Raw genomic sequence first — 17,960 nt, 5'->3', positions numbered from 1 at the left:
AGGACCTAACTGATGAATGCTTGCCAATAGATAATTGGTGGTGGAAAATGTATAGACTTATCAATAAAGTCAGAAACAGCACGTCAACTTTTCTAACTCGCCTATTTCATTCTATGAAGTTTAACTTTCAAAACACCTTTCTGTAACTTCAGCCTACAAGATAAACAGCAAATCTTTTAATGCCACTATGTCCAGCCCCACATACCAAGATGATGGTGCCAGTGATATTAATGGAGCGTCCATGCTGACAACGAAATTGCATGTGAAGAATATTAAAGAAAACATGCCTTCAATAGGTTGGATTCAGCAGGACACATGATGCAGCTGTTGCCGTTTTGAAGAAAAACAGAGGAGAAATAATCAGAGTATATCCCCATAAACTTAGCTAATACATGGGTATCCACAGGAAATTAACGTAAACATTCAATCTAGAGACACCTTTCTCTCTGAGATCCCGTCCCTCCAGACGGCAACGCTGAGTTACAGCTTATTTCTCCTCAGCTGGACTGTACAGCTTCAGATTGCTCTACAACATGGCTGCCAAAGCCTCCCCTGGAGCTGATTTTGTCCCTCTGCCAAGATTAGTCTGAGCAATCTCTCATGCCACGTGCAAAAGTAAAATCTACTTGCTACCAAGCAGCAACATTTTAAAACCTAAATCTTAGTTTAACAGCAAAATTGAATGATTAATAAGGCACATGTGACACCATGCAGTCGAGCATCATCCCTGTGATAATTACACAAATCTTTTTTTTGTAGAAGATGATCGAAACCCCTGCCATCAGTGCACACTAGTCAATATTGAAAAGCAGCCAACAGAAGCACAGCAACCACCATAGTAAGAGCAGCACTGCGCAAGCTTTGCTACAAACATTCAAGAAATGGCTGCTGGGAAAATGCAGCCAAAAACCAAGTCAAGATGAACACAGCCCCAGCATTAGAGCTCCAGGCAAAGTGGAGACTATGCAACTTCTCATACTAATGTTATACTTGTATCTTAAGTTGGGAAATTCATTTCAGAAATCATGATGAAAAGGCTATGCTTGTAGAATTATTTTGCATAATTAGAACAGAACATAAAATTCCAGCCATGACGCTGTGCACTTTTATTGTTTTCATGCCATTAGATTGAGTGCAGTGTGGAAATTGGCTACGAAGGAGAAACCAAGGACAAATGAGGCTGTTTGTCTGCCATGAGATCAAGTGAAGCAAGCTGCTTGTGAGTTGCTAGGGTAGTGTTCCTATCACACAGGCTGTAGTCAAGTGTAATGCAAGATCTGATGAATGCCTTGCTGAATATATTCCGTCACACTGTAAAACTGATATTTAATTTATTATAAACTCTACTAGCTGCTTTCCATTTAGTACAGTTTGATGACAGCCTAGTAAAAATACACAATCACATCTTCTGATCAAAATACTTTTGATTTTTTAAAACAAAATACATAAATGCTAATCATTTCAAACAATTAGTAAGCGTGAACCAAAGAAACAAAAAATGTTCAGAGTAGCTAACTTAGTAATTGAAGTCACCCAGCAACTTGAATAGCCTGTTTCTATTAGAAAACCTAAGCAAAACACTCACCAATGAGCATATCTCATTATGTTTGCACAGAAAATGACCACTGGTATACTCTGTAGGAGCTTTCTCCACTTTAAACCCACTTCACTGTTCTTCCCATTTTTTAAAAATATTTTGCCTCTCTAACCCAATTCCTTCTTAAAAGCTGTCATAATTCAGTTTCAACAATAATTATGATTATCACATAGCCACTTTAACAGAGCAAAACTTCCCAGGAGTGCTATAACATGTTTTTGTGACAGCTAGTCACAGATGACAACGTCAGGACAGATAACCAAAGGTTTTGTCATTGATTTTAAGTAGCCCTTGGAAGAGAATATGGGAGGGGAATTCCAGAGGTTAGGCCTAGGACATTGAAAGCATGACAATCAATGATGGAATGATAAAAGTCTGGGATGCACAGGGGTCTCAATGACTTCTTAGGCTAGAGGTGTTTACAGAAATAGAAAGGGGCAAGACCATAAAGGAATTTGGAAAACAGGTATGAGGATTTTAAAACTGAGGCATTGTTAGACCAGGCCACTGTGCAATTTACAAAGGTGCAGCAGAGCTTTGGGTGAGTATGGGTCCATATAAGATGGAAGGCCAGTCATGGGCTATTGGAAGAGTCAAAGGCATAGATGAGAGTTTTCACAGATGGACTGAAGCGGGGTCAGGGTTGGGTGATATTCCAGGGGTGTAAATAGGCAGTTTTGTGATGGAGCAGATATATTATCCCGAGCCCATTAAAGTCAAGCATTCCACCAAGACTAACAGTCTCACTCAGCTTGAGGCAGTTGATAGGAAGAGTGATCATGGAATGGAGTTTGGGAAGAGGAAACAATGTTTCAATCTTTCCAATATTTAGTTCAAAGGCATTTCTGGCCACCCAATACTGGATGTCAGGTGAACAGAGTGACAAATCTGAGTGCATGAAGTGGTCAGGAGAGGTCATGGTGCGATAGAGCATCTTGTCATCAATGTACATGTATTTTTAGATAATATTGCTGAGGGGCAGCAAATAGATGAGACAGGCATGCAAGGGTAGATCCTTGGGGAAATTAAGGGTAATGTTGCTGAAGAAGGAAAGGGTTAATGAACTTTGTAAACTCAGAGATTTGTAAAGAGTATTGTAAGATTTGTTTTCATATATCCAAGACAAATAAGAGAAGCAGCTGTCCCTGCTGTTGTGCACCAGTTTATGATTATTCCCAGCTAATTGTGTTCAGGAATGTGGCTAACCCAGTTAGCATCTATTTTGTGTCTTTTAATATTATGGACTTCTGTTTAACATAGCGGGGTTTACATGCATGCTTTCAGATATATTTATTATGTATTATTTACCGATCATAGGCTACACAGGTATCTGCAAACATAAAATTGTTATAGAGGCCCCTGTAACTTTGTATGCCAGTTAACTTGTTTGTGCTGGCTTGTACGTTAGCTCATCACATCACTGGTGTTGAGATGTGATACCGGCTGATTGGGAAGAGGAGCAAGGTTGAGACAATCGCGGCCTTGAGAACAACCGTGAAGCAGCAATGTTCATATGATGGAAGACAAGCCACTGTCTGGAAACCTGCGGAGTCTGGGAAAGTGCAGACGTGACTGGGGGGGGATATAAATATCTACTCTTAACTTGTATTCGGAGAGAACGTGGAGAACTGCTGTTAGGTGCCAGGCCTCTCCCAAAAGCTTTTAGAATAAACCTGCAGTACTTTGACTCACAACTAGTCTCAGAGATATCTTTTACCTACAACAATTGGTGCCTAAAACGCAGGATTGTTTGCAGGCTTAGTTGAATGGCCATAACCAGGCCACCGGAATAGAATACTGAACTTAATAGGGTGAGTCAAACCACAGTGGGTGATCATCTGTAAAGAGAGTCTGTGATGAGAGACTGTGAGAGTGTGAAAGACGTCTGAACTGAGTACATACAGCCAAGGAGGTAACTGATTCCAACATGCAGCCTTCGACTGGTTGTTAAGAGGGGAAATCCCCCACATGAAGGTCAGAGCTTGAAGTGGGTATAGAGTCTGGAAAAAGGTTGCCTGGAGTGTGATGTTTAGACGTGAGTAAGAAAGAGACTGAGTGATTGCTGGAGTAGAAGGAAAAGCCGGCTTAATAATGTAAGCTTAATAGTGTCAGCTTACTAGTGTACGCAGTGATACGGAGGGATCTGATCACCCCTGATAGGTGTCATCAGACTGTAAGAGCAACCTCGGAGTGGGAGAACGAGGAGGAGGAGGATAGAAGACTCCAGGTGGTGAGTATAAACTTATCTGTATTATGGCGGGATCACAAGGACAGTGGGGACCCCCAGGATGATCCCTCATAAATGAGTATATGACTGAGAGGGACAAATTCATAAACAGATGAGAAGGTGGGGGGGTGGAATTTATCTCACCCGCTAGACCAACAACGGAAATGGTTACAGGACCAGGAAGAGAGACCATTGTATGTGATTCTCCGGCTATGATTCAATAGATAAGAATGGAATAAGGCAAGGACAGTTCCATCCAGCTGAGTGATAAAGAGGGGGCAGTGGAGGAGGATAGTATGGTCAGATTTTATTAAGAGTCATTTCAACATTGCAGGATCTAATTGGGTTCCTTGAAATACAGACAGAATTGCAGGAAAAGTGGGCATGGTTTTGGCAGGTAACAAAGTGCTTAAGAACTTGAGGGGGAGGACACATTGGAGTGAAGGAAACAGCTTGCAAGGACAGAAAGGCCAAGAGTTAGATTTTGAGCAGAGAAGTGAAGGAGGCAGATCTGAAGTACCTGAAGGGAGGAAACTATTAATATCAGTTTCATTAGCCCTTCTTGTAATGGGTTACATATTCTAATAATGTTTGAAATGTTTTGTTAAACTGCTAATTTTTCTCCAAAGTTATTGTCTATTCAACAGGATTACAATTACAGTGTACCAATATAGGAAATATTAAGGGGAATAAGGATTACTAGCAGCATAACTGTACAAAGCTCTCACTTATTCAGACTAATGCCCTAAGGAAAAGTGTTACAACATAACATAACCATTCACCAAGGATACCAACCTCCAGCCATCTCAATGGATACTGAAACCTAAATTTTTTTGCAAATATAAATATGATTGAAAATCTTCAAATTTTAACTATTTTTGAAATTTTCAGATTCCTCAATTTGGACGCCAAGTACGAATTAGGGACACTATTAGTCATTGCAAAATTAGTACCTCTTTTCACTCCAAATAAAATACAGAAGAATGAACAGTACCATATAAACATCAAAAATGCAACACATAGCTTTACAGTAGTTCCCAAGTTCAATCTGCTCAGTTAAATGAACATGTGAACTATATTTTCAGATTAAACATAACATCCTTCTACAATGATAAACACTTTACTGTGCATTCTGATGATCAAACAATGAACGCCCAGAATTTAATTTACCAGATTGATCAGAATTAATAGCAAGAAGTTGGGTCTAGGAAAGGGAAAATCCAATAACAAATACTGAGGATTGAGCAGAGTGGTTTGGCAAAAATCAGCACTGTGAATCAAGAAGGAACAAAGAACTTATATGGTGCATTAGTCATATCAGGGAACATATACTGGAAATTGTGAAGCATTCATTAACAGATAAATAACAGATGGAAATGAATAGAAATGGGTTTGATCCAACGGATTATGCAGAGTGACCAGGATTAGAATTTAAATATTCCAAGATACTTCACCTTTAGAAGGTCAAAGCAAAAAAGGGAAATCCACAAGAAAAGGAGGAATAGTTGGCTTGATAATACAGGATGGAATAAAGGCAACAGTTGGGAAGAACCTTAGCTCAAAAAATCAAAACGTAGATCAGTCTGAGTGGAAGAAACAACAAGGGGTAGAAAACAATGTTGGGAGCAGTTCATATGCCCCTAAGAGCAGTTGCAGTGTCAGGCATTAGAGGCACAAAAAATGAGAATAACATAATAATCATGAGGAATTTTAATTTCCATATAAATGGAGCGAGCCAAATTTATAGTAATAGAATGGGGGACTAGTTCATAGAATGTATTTGAATAGTTTTCCAGATCTGTATGTCAAGGAACAGGTTAATTTAGAGTTAGTTTTGTGCAATGAGGCAGGGTTGATTGTTGTAAAGAAGCACCTGAGGAAGAATGATACAATTGAGTTTATATTGCATTTGAGAAAGACCTAGCTAAGTTCAAAACTAGGGTCTTAAATCTTAAAGCAAACTGCATAGGTATAAGGAACGAGTTGCTTTCAACAGCTCAGGAAACCAGATTTAAACGGTGTGATTGGAGATGAACAATAGTGAAGTTTTGAAGAATTTATTCACAATTTGTAAAGATTATGTATTCTCCTAAGGAGCAAAAACTCCACATGAAAAAGTGGTCCATCTGTGACCAACAAGCAGAAGATAATATTTGACCAATGAAAGAGGCTTATAATGTTGCCAAAAAGGCCAAGGAGGATTTTAAAATACAGCAAAGGATAATAAAGAAACTGAAGGAAACAGTATATAGATTATAAAAGTAAAATAGAGAGAGATAGAGTCTAAAAGCTTCTATAAGTATCTTTAGAAAAAGAGAGATAAGCAAGAGTTTTTTAAAACATTTATGGGATGTAGGCTTCGTTGGTTTGGCCAGCGTTTATTGCCCATCATTACTTGCCCTCAAGAAGGTGGCGAACTGTATTATCAGGCCAACTATTCCCCCTTTAGGGTTGTTAAGAAGGCATACGGTGTGTTAGCTTTTATTGGTAGCGAGATTGAATTTTGGAGCCATGACATCATGTTGCAGCTGTACAAAACTCTGGTGCGGCCGCATGTGGAGTATTGCGTACAGTTCTGGTTGCCGCATTATAAGAAAGATGTGGAAGCATTGGAAAGGGTGCAGAGGAGATTTACCAGGATGTTGCCTGGTATGGTGGGAAGGTCTTATGAGGAAAGGCTGGGGGACTTAAGGTTGTTTTTGTTAGAGAGAAGGTGGTTAAGAGGTGACCTCATTGAGGCATACAAGATGATCAGGGGATTAGATAGGGTGGACAGTGAGAGCTTTTTCCCTTGGATGGTGATGGCTAACATAAGGGGACATAGCTTTAAATTGAGGGGTGATAAATATAGGACAGATGTCAGAGGTAGGTTCTTTACTCAGAGGGTAGTAAGGACGTGGAATGCCCTGCCTGCAGCAGTGGACTCGTCAACTTTAAGGGCATTCAAATGGTCATTGGATAGGCATATGGATAATATTGGAATAGTTTAGATTAGAGGGTCATTAGATTGGTTCCACAGGTCGGAACAACATCAAGGGACGAAGGGCCTGTACTGCGTTGTAATGTCCTATGTTTTCTTGTAGATTTTCCTTTTTGTTTGGACCTTTTAAAGATGAAGTATCTTGGAATATTTAAATTCCAATCCTGGTCACTCTGCATAATCGGTTGGATCAAACCCACTTCTATCTGTCATGAATGCTTCACAATTTCCAATATATGTTTCCTGATGTGACTAATGCACCATATAAGTCCATGTGGCTTAGGTATATCCACAGGGGTGTTAGGGAGAGGGCTCTAAGATTTTGAACCAGCAAAAGTGAAGGAACGCCAATATATTTCCAAGTCAGGGTGGTGAGCGACTTGGACGGGAACCTCCAGGTATTGCCAAGTATCCTTTGCTTGTCTTGGAGTCGGAAGTTTACAGAATGGAAAAACACCCTATGGCCCAACTTGTCCATGTGGCCCCCCCCTTTTTTTTAAAAAGCCCTTCAGCTAATCCCAATTGCCTGCATTTGGCCCACTTCCCTCTATACCCATGTAATCCAAATGCTTTTTAAAAGATAAAATTGTACCCGCCTCTACTACTACCTCTGGCAGCTTGTTCCAGACACTCACCACATTCTGTGTAAAAAGACTGCTCCTCTGGACACTTCTGTATCTCTCCCCTCTCACCTTAAACCTATACCCTCTAGTTTTAGATTTCCTACCTTTGGGCAAAGATACTGACTATCTATCTTATCCATGCCCCTCATTATTTTATAGACCTCTATACGGTCACCTCTCAGCCTCCTATGCTCCAGAGAAAAAAGTCCCAGTCTATTCAGCCTCTCCTTACAACTCAATCCATCAAGTCCCGATAGCATCCTAGTAATCTTTTCTGCACTCTTTCTAGTTTAATAATATTCTTTCTATAATAGGATGACCAGAATTGCACACAGTATTGCAAGTGTGGCCTTACCAATGTCTTGTACAACGTTAACAAGACGTCCCAACTCCTGCATTCAACGTTCTGACCGATGAAACCAAGCATGCGGAATGCCTTCTTCACTACTCTGTCCACCTGTGACTCCACTTTCAAGGAGCTATGAACATGCACACCTAGATCCCTTTGTTCTGTAACTCTCCCCAATGCCCTACCATTAACTGAGTAAATCTTGGCCTGGTTCAATCTGCCAAAATGCATCACCTCACATTTGTCTAAATTAAACTTCATCTGCCATTCATCAGCCCACTGGCCTAACTGATCAAGATTCCATTGCAATTGGAGATAACTTTCTTCACTGACCACTATGCCACCAATAGTGGTGTCATTTGCAAATTTGCTGACCACGTTCCCTATATTCTCATCCAAATCATTAATATAAATGACAAATAACAGTGGGCCCAGCACTGATCCCTGAGACACACCATTTGAAAAACAACTTTCTACAACCACTGTATGGCTTCTGTCAAAAAGCCAATTTTGTATCTATTCAGATACCTTACCCTGGATCCCATGAGATTTAACTTTATGCAAACCTATCATGCGGTATCTTGTCAAAGGCCTTGCTAAAGTCCATGTAGACAACATCAACTACACTGCCCTCGTCTACCTTCTTGGTTACCCCTTCAAAAAACTCAATTAAATTTGTGAGACATGATTTTCCACTCACAAAGCCATGCTGACTGTCCCTAATCAGCCTTTGCATCTCTAAATGCCTGTAGATCCTGTCTCTCAAAATACCTTCCAACAATTTTCCCATCACAGATGTGAGCCTCACTGGCCTGTAGTTCCCAGGCTTTTCCCTGCAGCCCCTTTTAAACAAAGGCACAACATTTGCACTCTCCAATCTTCAGGCATGTCACCTGTGACTATCGATGATTCAAATATCTCAGCTACGGGACCTGCAATTTCCTCCCCAGCTTCCCACAATGTCTTTGGACATGCCTCATCAGGTCCTGCAAATTTATCAACCTTGTTGCGCTTTAAGCACCTCCTTCTCTGTGATACGTAGATTCCTCAAGACAATTATTTCTCCAAGTTCTCTAACATCCATGCTTTTTAGATAGTAGTGGTCATGGATTTGGAAGGTGCTGCCTAAGGAACCTTGGTGAGCTCTGCAGTATGATGTGGAGATGCCGGCATTGGACTGGAGTAAAACAGAAAGAAATCCCACAACACCAGTTTAAAGTCCCAACAGGTTTATTTGTAGCAAAAGCCGCAAGCTTTCAGGACAGCTCTGCAGTACACGTGGCTGCCACTGTTTGTCGGTGGTGGACCAATTCAATGTTTATGGAAGGGAAAGAAATCAAGCAGGTTGCTTTGTCCTGGGTGGTGTCAAGCTTCTTCAGTGTTGTTGGAGCTGCACTCATCCAGGTCAGTGGAGAATATTCCATTACATTCTTGAAACGGCTCTTAGAAATATGGGAAATTACAATGGAGAGGAGGCAGTAAAGACATGAAAGAAATACTTGGTGTCTCCAGAGCAGAAAATACACAAAATATACAAAGTAATTTGAAACCAAGTATTAAATTAATAAAGCTTAGAGGTGACAAACCTCCTGGACTTGATGGTATATCCCCATAGGTTTTAAAAGGGATATTCACAAAGAAAATTTGTCTTTGTTCAAAATTATCTAGGTTCTAGCAAAGGCCACATGAATTGGAAGAGTGTAAATAGAACATTGCTGGGCCAGAAAGGAGCAGGAAAAGAAACTATAGCTCAGTTAGCCTGACATCATTGGAAGGGAAAATGAAAGAATTATTAGGGATTTGATAACAGGGCACTTAAAAAATCCAATAAACCAAAGAAAATCATCACATGACTGCAGAATTAATGCAGATTTATGAAAGTGAAATGGTGTTTGAGAAATCTGTTGAATTTGAGGTTGCACTAGGACGGAGGGGGAAACTAATTAACATAACGTACTCGGGTTCTCAAATATCATTCAATAAGGTGCCGCACATGAGGTTGTTATACTGGGATGCTACTATACTTTTAAGAAATACATTTTTAATCATGTTCTCTGCAGTTTGTAGACAGGCCTTTTTTTTGGCGCTGGCCCCGAACTGTCTGAGACAGTGTCCTTTTACTGTTGCCAAAAATCACATAATGGGCCTTTGTTTATTCTTAATCTGGACCAAATGCAATGCCTTTATGACCCTTTTTGAATTGTTGGAGGAAGAATGATCGACAGGTCAAGAGGAACACTTCTTTTTCTGCAGTGAAAATCCAAGAGTCACTTTCAGTTTGGCAGAAGCTGTTTGGACTCCGGACTGAAAACAGTGTTTGTCTCTCTCTCTCTCTCCCTGATACTGGAAGTTCTGCTGGTTAATTTGAAGCTGTTTGGACTGCAGACTGGAAGCAGTCTTTCTTGTCTCTCTGGAATGAAAATGTCGCTGCTGGTTGTTTGCGAGGTGGAAGCTAGAGACAAGCAGTGGCTCTCTCTCTCTAGTTCGAGTGCTTGGAGTTCCAGGATAGGGAAGTCAGAGTTTCAATTCTCCATCCAAAGAACTAATTCACAGCAGGTGTTGCAAGATCCCACATCGTGTGAGCATACTTACTTTCTGTGCTAATCCTAGAACAGGGGTGTATGTGTTGGAACAGCATTTTTAGCTGTTAAGGTATTTACAATAGCGTGGTTGTTTTTTTCCCCCATTTGTAATTGGTAAAAGTTAATGCTAATTGTATTATATGTTAACTGTTTTCTTTAATAAACATTTTTTGATAAAAGGTCATTTGAATCATACCTGGAGTGAAACATCTTATGCTTACCCTGCCAAATTCAATATGTAAAACTTGTGGTCTAGGCTGATTTCATGAAATACCTTGGGAGTTTCTGACCTGGATTATAACAATACAGTGTTAGAACTCATGGGATTGGGGTAACACACTAACACAAATTGAGCAGAGGAGGGGGAGATATAAAGACATACAGCAGTTTAGGCCTATACTCACTGATGTTAAGAAGAATGAGGGATCTAACTGAGGTACACAAAATGCTTTAGGGGACTGGCAGGGTAGACGTAGAGTGGATGTTTCCCCATGCTGGACATCCTAGACCGGCCATTGCTTTAGGCCAAGGGATGGCAGATTTAAAACAGAAATGAGGAATTATTTCACTCAAAGGGTTGCACATCTATGGAATTCTCTACCCCACAGTGCAGTGGGTGACAGAACCCTAAATAAATTTGCGATAGATATTGATTAGCAGTAGGATGAAGGGTTATGGGGAGTGGGCAGGAAGGTAGAGATGAGCCAAGATGAGAACCAGCCTCGATCGCACTGAACGGCAGAGCAGGCTCAATGAACTGAACTGCCTACTCCTGCTCCTAGTTCTTATATTACAATTAACAGAAAAAAAGAAAGAATAATGAAACCATTGTTAGACTATAACATTAATGGGGTACCACAAGGCTGTATTAGGCCTCAGGTATTTACAATTTACAGTAACAGTTTAGATTACAGGATTGAGTGCAATATATCCAGTTTGCTGACAATATAAAACTAAATGCAATATAGAACAGAGCACAAAGAACCTGCAAAAGATAATAAACTAGTTAAAAGTGAGCAGACAAGAGCACGGTAGATGAAATAGAACGTCAAAAAATGCCAAGTTGTCCGCTTTTTAAAAACTCATTCAGGTATGTGGAAGTTCCTGGCTAGGCCAGCATTTACTACCCATCCCCAACTGCCCTGAGAAGGTGGTAGTGAGCCACCTTCTTGAACTAAGTATTCTGGGAACATCTACAGTGGTTAGGAAGGGAGTTGCAGGATTTGGATCCAGCAACAAAGGAACAGAGATATAGTTCCAAGTCAGGATGTGTGGGGCTTGAAGGGAAAGTTTAAGCTTGTGGTACTCCCATGCATCTACTGCCCATTTAGAATTGGTGAAGGTCATAGTTTGGAACATGTTGTTAAAGGAGCCTTGTGAGTTGCTATAGTGCATTTGTAGAAGGTACACATTGCTGCCACTGTGCATCGGTGTCTGTGAAGGGAGTGAATGCAAAAACTAATGAATGGACTGCCAATCAAGCAGCCTGCTTTGCCCTGGATGGTGTTGAGCTTCTTGACTATTGTTGGAGCTACGTTGATCCAGGAAAGTATTCCATTACACTGCTGACTTGTATCTTATTGATGAACAACATGTTTTGGGAAGTCAGGAGATGGGTTTCTCACTGCAGAATTCCCAGTCTCTGACATGCTCTTGTAGCCATTGTTCAGCTTCTGATCAATGGCAACCTCCAAAATGTTGACAATGGGGGATTCAGTGATGATAGTGCAACTCAATGTCATGGAGAAATGGTCAGGTTCTTTCTTGCAGCGTGAGTATTGCTTGCCACTTATCAGCCCTAAACTGAACATCGTCCAGGTCTTGCTGCATATGGACATATCATTCAGTCCATCGGTCTGCACCAACTCTGACAGAGCATCTTACCCAGGCCCACGCTAGTGTCCTGTCCCCGTAACTCCACTCATTTATTCCAGTAACCCTCCTAACCTACGCATCGTGGGACATTAAGGGACAATTTAGCATGGTCAATCCACCTAACCGGCACATCTTCGACAATGGGAGGAAACCCATGCAGAGAAGTGCAAACTTCACAGTCACCCAAGGCTGGCTTTGAATCCAGGCCTCTGGAGCTGTGAGGCAACAGCACTAATCACTGTGCCATCCCCAATGTGCCATCATGCCAATCAAAACACTAACCTGAGGAATCTCACAATGTTCCAGGATTGAAGTGATTGACCCTCCAAAAACCACAATCATGTTCCTTTGTGCTAGGCATGACTCCAACATGTGAAGAAGTCTCCCCACCCCCCACTGACTCCATTTTGCTCAGGTTACTCAATGCTGTGCTCCATTGCATGTTGACTTGATAACATAAGAACATAAATAGGAGCAGGAGTAGGCCATCTAGCCCTTCAAGCCTGCCCCGCCATTCAATAAGATCACGGCTGATCTGAAGTGGATCAGTTCCACTTTCCCACTTTCTCCCCATAACCCTTAATTCCCTTGTTTGTCAAAAACCTATCTACCCGTGACTTAAATATATTTAGCGAGGTAGCCTCTACCACTTCAACGGGCAGAGAATTCCAGAGATTCACCACCCTTTGAGTGAAGAAGTTCCTCCTCAACTCTGATCTAAACTGCAGCCCCCCCCACCTCATCTTGAGACTGTCTCCTCTAGTCCTGCTATCCTTTCTAAGCAGGAAGAATCTCACTACCTCTACCCTATCCATCCCCTTCATTATCTTATACGTCTCTATAAGATCCCCCCTTCATCTTTCTAAACTCCAACGAGTACAGACCCAGTCAATTTAGTCTCTCTTCATAGTCCAACCCCCTCACCTCTGGTATCAGACTAGTGAACCTCCTCTGCACTCCCTCCAAGGTCAATATATCCTTCCACAAGTGCAGCGACCAAAACTGCACACAGTATTCCAGCTGCGGCCTCACCAGCACCCTGCACAGTTGCAGCAAGACCTCCCTACTTTTATATTCTATCCCCCTCGCTATAAAGGCCAACATTCCATTTGCCTTCTTGATCACCTGCTGCACCTGCAGACTGGGTTTTTGCGATTCGTGCACAAGGACCCCCAGGTCCCTCTGCACCGTAGCATGCTGCAGCTTTTCACCCTTTAAATAGTAATCCCTCCTACTATTATTCCTGCCAAAGTGGATAACCTCACACTTGCTAACATTATACTCCATCTGCCAGGTCCTCGCCCACTCACTCAGCCTATCCAGATCTCTCTGCAGACTTTCCACACCCTCCACGCAATTTGCTTTTCCATTCACCTTCGTGGCATCAACAAATTTTGTCACCCTACACTCAGCCCCCTCCTCCAGATCATCTATATAAATGGTAAATAGTTGAGGCCCCAGCACTGATCCCTGCGGCACTCCACTAGTCACTCACTGCCTTCAGCTCCACTGAATCAAATTGGCTGAAGACTGGCATCTGTAATGCTGGGCACCTGAAATAGGCTGAGATGGATCATTCATCCAGTACTTGTGGCTCAGTTGGTTGCAAAGGCTTCAGCCTTGTCTTTTGCACAGATGTGCTAGGTCTCCTTCCATTTCAGGATGGGAATATTTACGGCGCTAGCTCCTCCTCCTACTAGTTGTTTAATTGGTCGTCATCATTCATGATTGGACGTAGCAGGACTGCAGAGCTTAGAACTGATCCTGGTCATGGGAACTCTTAGCTCTGGCTATCACATGCTGCTTTTACTGCTGGCACAAAAGCAGTGCTATATTGTAGTGTCACAAGTTGACACCTCACTTTTAGATATGCTTGGCATTGCTTGTCATGCCCTCCTGCACTCTTCGTTGAATCAGGGTTGATCCCATGCCTTGACAGTAATGGTAGAGTGGGGAATATTCTAGGCCTAGAGGTTACAGATTACGATTACTCTGTGGACTGAAGGAGTTGCTAGTTTGAGTCTATTAGAAATCTATCCCTTCTAGCACGATGGTAGTGCCACAAAACATGAATGTGAAAGTGGCACCTCCTTTCCCAAGAATTGTATAGTGGTCATTCCCCTACTAATATTGTCTCAGACAGATGCATCTGTGGTAGGCAGATTAGTGAGAATGATGTCAAGTATGTTTTTCGCTCTTGTTGGTTCCCACATCACATGCCACAAACCCAGTTTGGAAAGTTTGTCCTTCAGGACTCAGCCAGTTTGGTACGTACTGGTGGTACTGAGCCACTCTCGATGATGAATGTTGAAGTCCTGCACCCAGAGCGTATTCTGTGCTCTTGCGACCCTCTGTGCCTCTTCCAACTGGTGTTCAATGTGGAGGAGTACTGATTCATCAGCTGAATTGGGGGTGCTAGGTTTCAATCAGCAGCAGGTTTCCTTGACTAAACGCTATGAGACTTCATGATGTCCGGAACCTAACCACACCTGGAGTTCAGTCTATTGTTTTGGCATTCTTACTAAAGAAAGGAAGCTTCAAAGGGAGTGCAACAAATGTTCACTGGATTAATTTTTGGGATGAGGGGATTGCCTGAAAAGGAGAGCTTGAGTTTCATGGATCTATATACATGCGCACTTGGAAAAATGAAAGGTGATCTCATAAATAAGTTTTAAAGGGCTTGTCAAGATAAATGCTGGGAGGATGTTTCCTTTGCTCAAGTCCAGAAATAGTCTTACTCTTAGCTTATCAGGTTGGATATTTATGACCGAGATGAGAAGAAATGCCCTTACTCAAAGGGTTGTGAACCTTTGAAATTTTCAACCCAAGACTGCTGTCGATGCTCAGTTGGTTATGTTCAGACCAGAGATTAATAGATTTTTCATTACAATGGGGTTCAAAGGATGTGTGGACAGTACGGGAAGGTATAACTGATGTAGATCAACCATCATTATTGCATGATGGAGCAGGATCAAAGGGCTGAATGGCCTACTCATGTTATGTTCTTAGAAGCAGGCTATTTGGCCCAACTGATCAGTGTCTCTATTAATGCATCACATGAGCCTCCTTCCACCATACTTCACTTAAACCTCATTTAATACTGGATTTTGGTGCAGGCCTCAAATAGGTTAACATTATGTAGAGTAAACAATGAGAATCAGAATTAATTACTGGCAATCTCCAGTCTCTCCTTGGAAACCAGTCAGGTTTTAGCCATGCCAATTTCTCTCTGAGCTGGACTGAGAAATCTGATACTGGTTCCAGGAACTTCCACTAGAGCAAGCGAGAGTATATATATTTTACCTCCATGTTAAACTACCAATGAACAAAACTCAGTATCCCGCTGAAAATTCAGAAAATACAAACTGATTATGATGGATTGATCATGCACAATTTGCCACATTGGCTATATACAGGTCTGAATAGGCCCTTAAACCTTCATATTATGGTATTTACACAGCTATTGGCTTGTCTTACTAAGTTTGTTTATGTCAGTGCTTACCAGAACAAGATGTCCTATCCATTGCATTTAAAGTTGTACCACAGTGGCTTGCAAAAGACACACCACATCTAATTGAAAATTACGTAACATTTTAACTGGATCCCTCACAGAATCCATGCTAATTTACTTACTGCCTTTTCTTCCCTCCAACCACAAAAAACATCATGCAAAAACTGATGATCTCTGCTTTGCACTCATTTTTAAGAAGGTGTCTTCCAGACCAAAACATTCCAAAGAATTTCAAGGCAGTGTTTATTTTCTTTCCTTTCCAACCACACTGTGACCCAAATGGTGGTGAGTAATGTTAAAAATGTAACTACTTTTAGTGTGATGTTCATTATAATGATAGCTAGAATGGTTTCAAAGTGAGGATGCTCAATGCTTTGATTGTCGAGAGGTGCCACAGTAAACTTACTGGTAATTACTACGGACAAATGTCATGGCTTCAATCATGTACCAACACACAACTGTTCTAATTCCATTCAAATCCACCATTAAAATTGCCAAAGCCTCTCAGAAAAATCAGATCCAAGTAGGCTTTCCATGCAGAAAATAATTTTGGTGCAGCAATACTGCAAAATATGTTGCAGAAGCAGAATGAATAAATACACAGAGAATAACATGCACTCTCTTTCTTCACAGGAACATTACTACACTGAGCAGGTTGACCACTGCTAACGCAAGGCAGCATCCAAGCCAAGCTTTGCTATCAACCAGCCCAACAGAATCTACACATGATTGTCAAGAAATTCTAAACTGTTTAATAATTGACATGATCACACACTGGAGGGATTATCTGTTGTAAAATCCTTACATAGGATTGCCCATTGCGTACTGACAATACATTCAGTACGCTGTGCAATCTTACAACATGCCAGCTACAACCTCCCCGGCAGCACACTTCAACACACAAATCAAAGAGAATCTTCAGAAAATCACAATTTATTAATTCAATCAAAAGGTTAGATGTTACAGTAAAGAGCAAATAGGTTTCATTTGTAAAGCTGAAGAAAATGGGGGTGGACTGCTAATTCATAACACTCAAGTCATAAACACTTTTATAATTGTGTCTTGGACTCCTCTTTGCTCACTGACTGGTTGAGCAGTGACTCATGAAAGAAATAGTGGTCACTGGAAAACTGAAATCAGAACCACAACCGTCAGATACTGTATGGCTGCAACATTTGAAGTTTTCTCTTAAAGAGACCTCACCCCATCCCATGAGGTGCATGCTGAAGTTTTCGTAGTTTCCCGCAGAAACAACTGGAATTGTGATTGTGCATAAAGTCTAAATTAATCTCAAGGGTTACCTGGAAAATGACCAGAGTGTTTTATTAAATTAGCCAAAAATATACAGGAAGTCTTTAGAGTATGCAAGTAAAACCACTAACTAAAATTACTCTGATCACAGAAAACTCACTGCAACGTCTCCAAATGAAAAGCTGGGGTCAGGAAGTTAGTTTAGTATCTGTTGCATCATGTCATAGAGCTGGACTGCAGCTTTCGTCCAAACCGGTCCTTGAAAGCCAAGTGACGAATACGCACTTCAACCACATGCACACACGCCCTTCCATCCCCTCTTTACACAGACCTCTCCACCCAGCCCTCAACATCCACCCCATACTCACCTCCACCCCCCCACATCCACCCCCGCCATCCCCACCCACCCGCACTCCATCTCCCCCCCGAACACACCCCCATCCCTCCTCCATCACACACACACACACCTCCCCCCTCCACCACACACATATAGAAAGGTATGTTAGTGTTGCTGCCCTATCGGTGGAAATATCGTAATGACATCCCGAAGATCTGTTAATATCAGTAACTCGAAATATGTGCAGATTCATGGGAAAACTGATTTAAATGTGTGCATGCTTCTTACGAAAACACAACAACCTCAGTTATAAGTTTAGCCAATTCTATAAAGGGCTGTGGTTTTGTGCAAGAGCAGAGAGCTCCTCACAACAGCTCCAAAAATAGTTTTAAAATGAGATTTCTCATTTAATAGCAGAACAGACGTCTGATCACAATATTAACATTCAATAAGATCCCACATGAAGACAAAACTTAGCACCATTCCCAGCCCAGACTAATCTTGTTACACAGATAACATTGAGTTTTAAAAATAATTTAAATGTTATTCCTGTACAAATGAATATGGAGGGTCCCTTGTAGTCAAGTCTACATGATATTACTCATTATGTGCAACGGGAAAGGCTTTT

At 41.4% G+C, this 17,960-nt stretch overlaps 1 protein-coding gene across 12 annotated transcripts in view; it reads right to left on the bottom strand.

Moving 5' to 3' along the window:
• The window catches only part of LOC145354912 (trinucleotide repeat-containing gene 6A protein-like), a 259,584-nt gene that overhangs the window by 72,265 nt on the left and 169,359 nt on the right, over nt 1-17,960 (bottom strand). The gene's annotated exons all lie outside the window — the stretch shown is intronic.

The sequence above is a fragment of the Carcharhinus amblyrhynchos genome, chromosome 18 (assembly GCF_965287045.1).
Source record: "Carcharhinus amblyrhynchos chromosome 18, sCarAmb.v2.hapA, whole genome shotgun sequence".
Classification (NCBI taxonomy): Eukaryota; Metazoa; Chordata; class Chondrichthyes; order Carcharhiniformes; family Carcharhinidae; genus Carcharhinus; species Carcharhinus amblyrhynchos.
The sequence above is the reverse complement of the archived record's forward strand: the minus strand, read 5'-3'. Positions and strand labels throughout refer to the sequence as shown.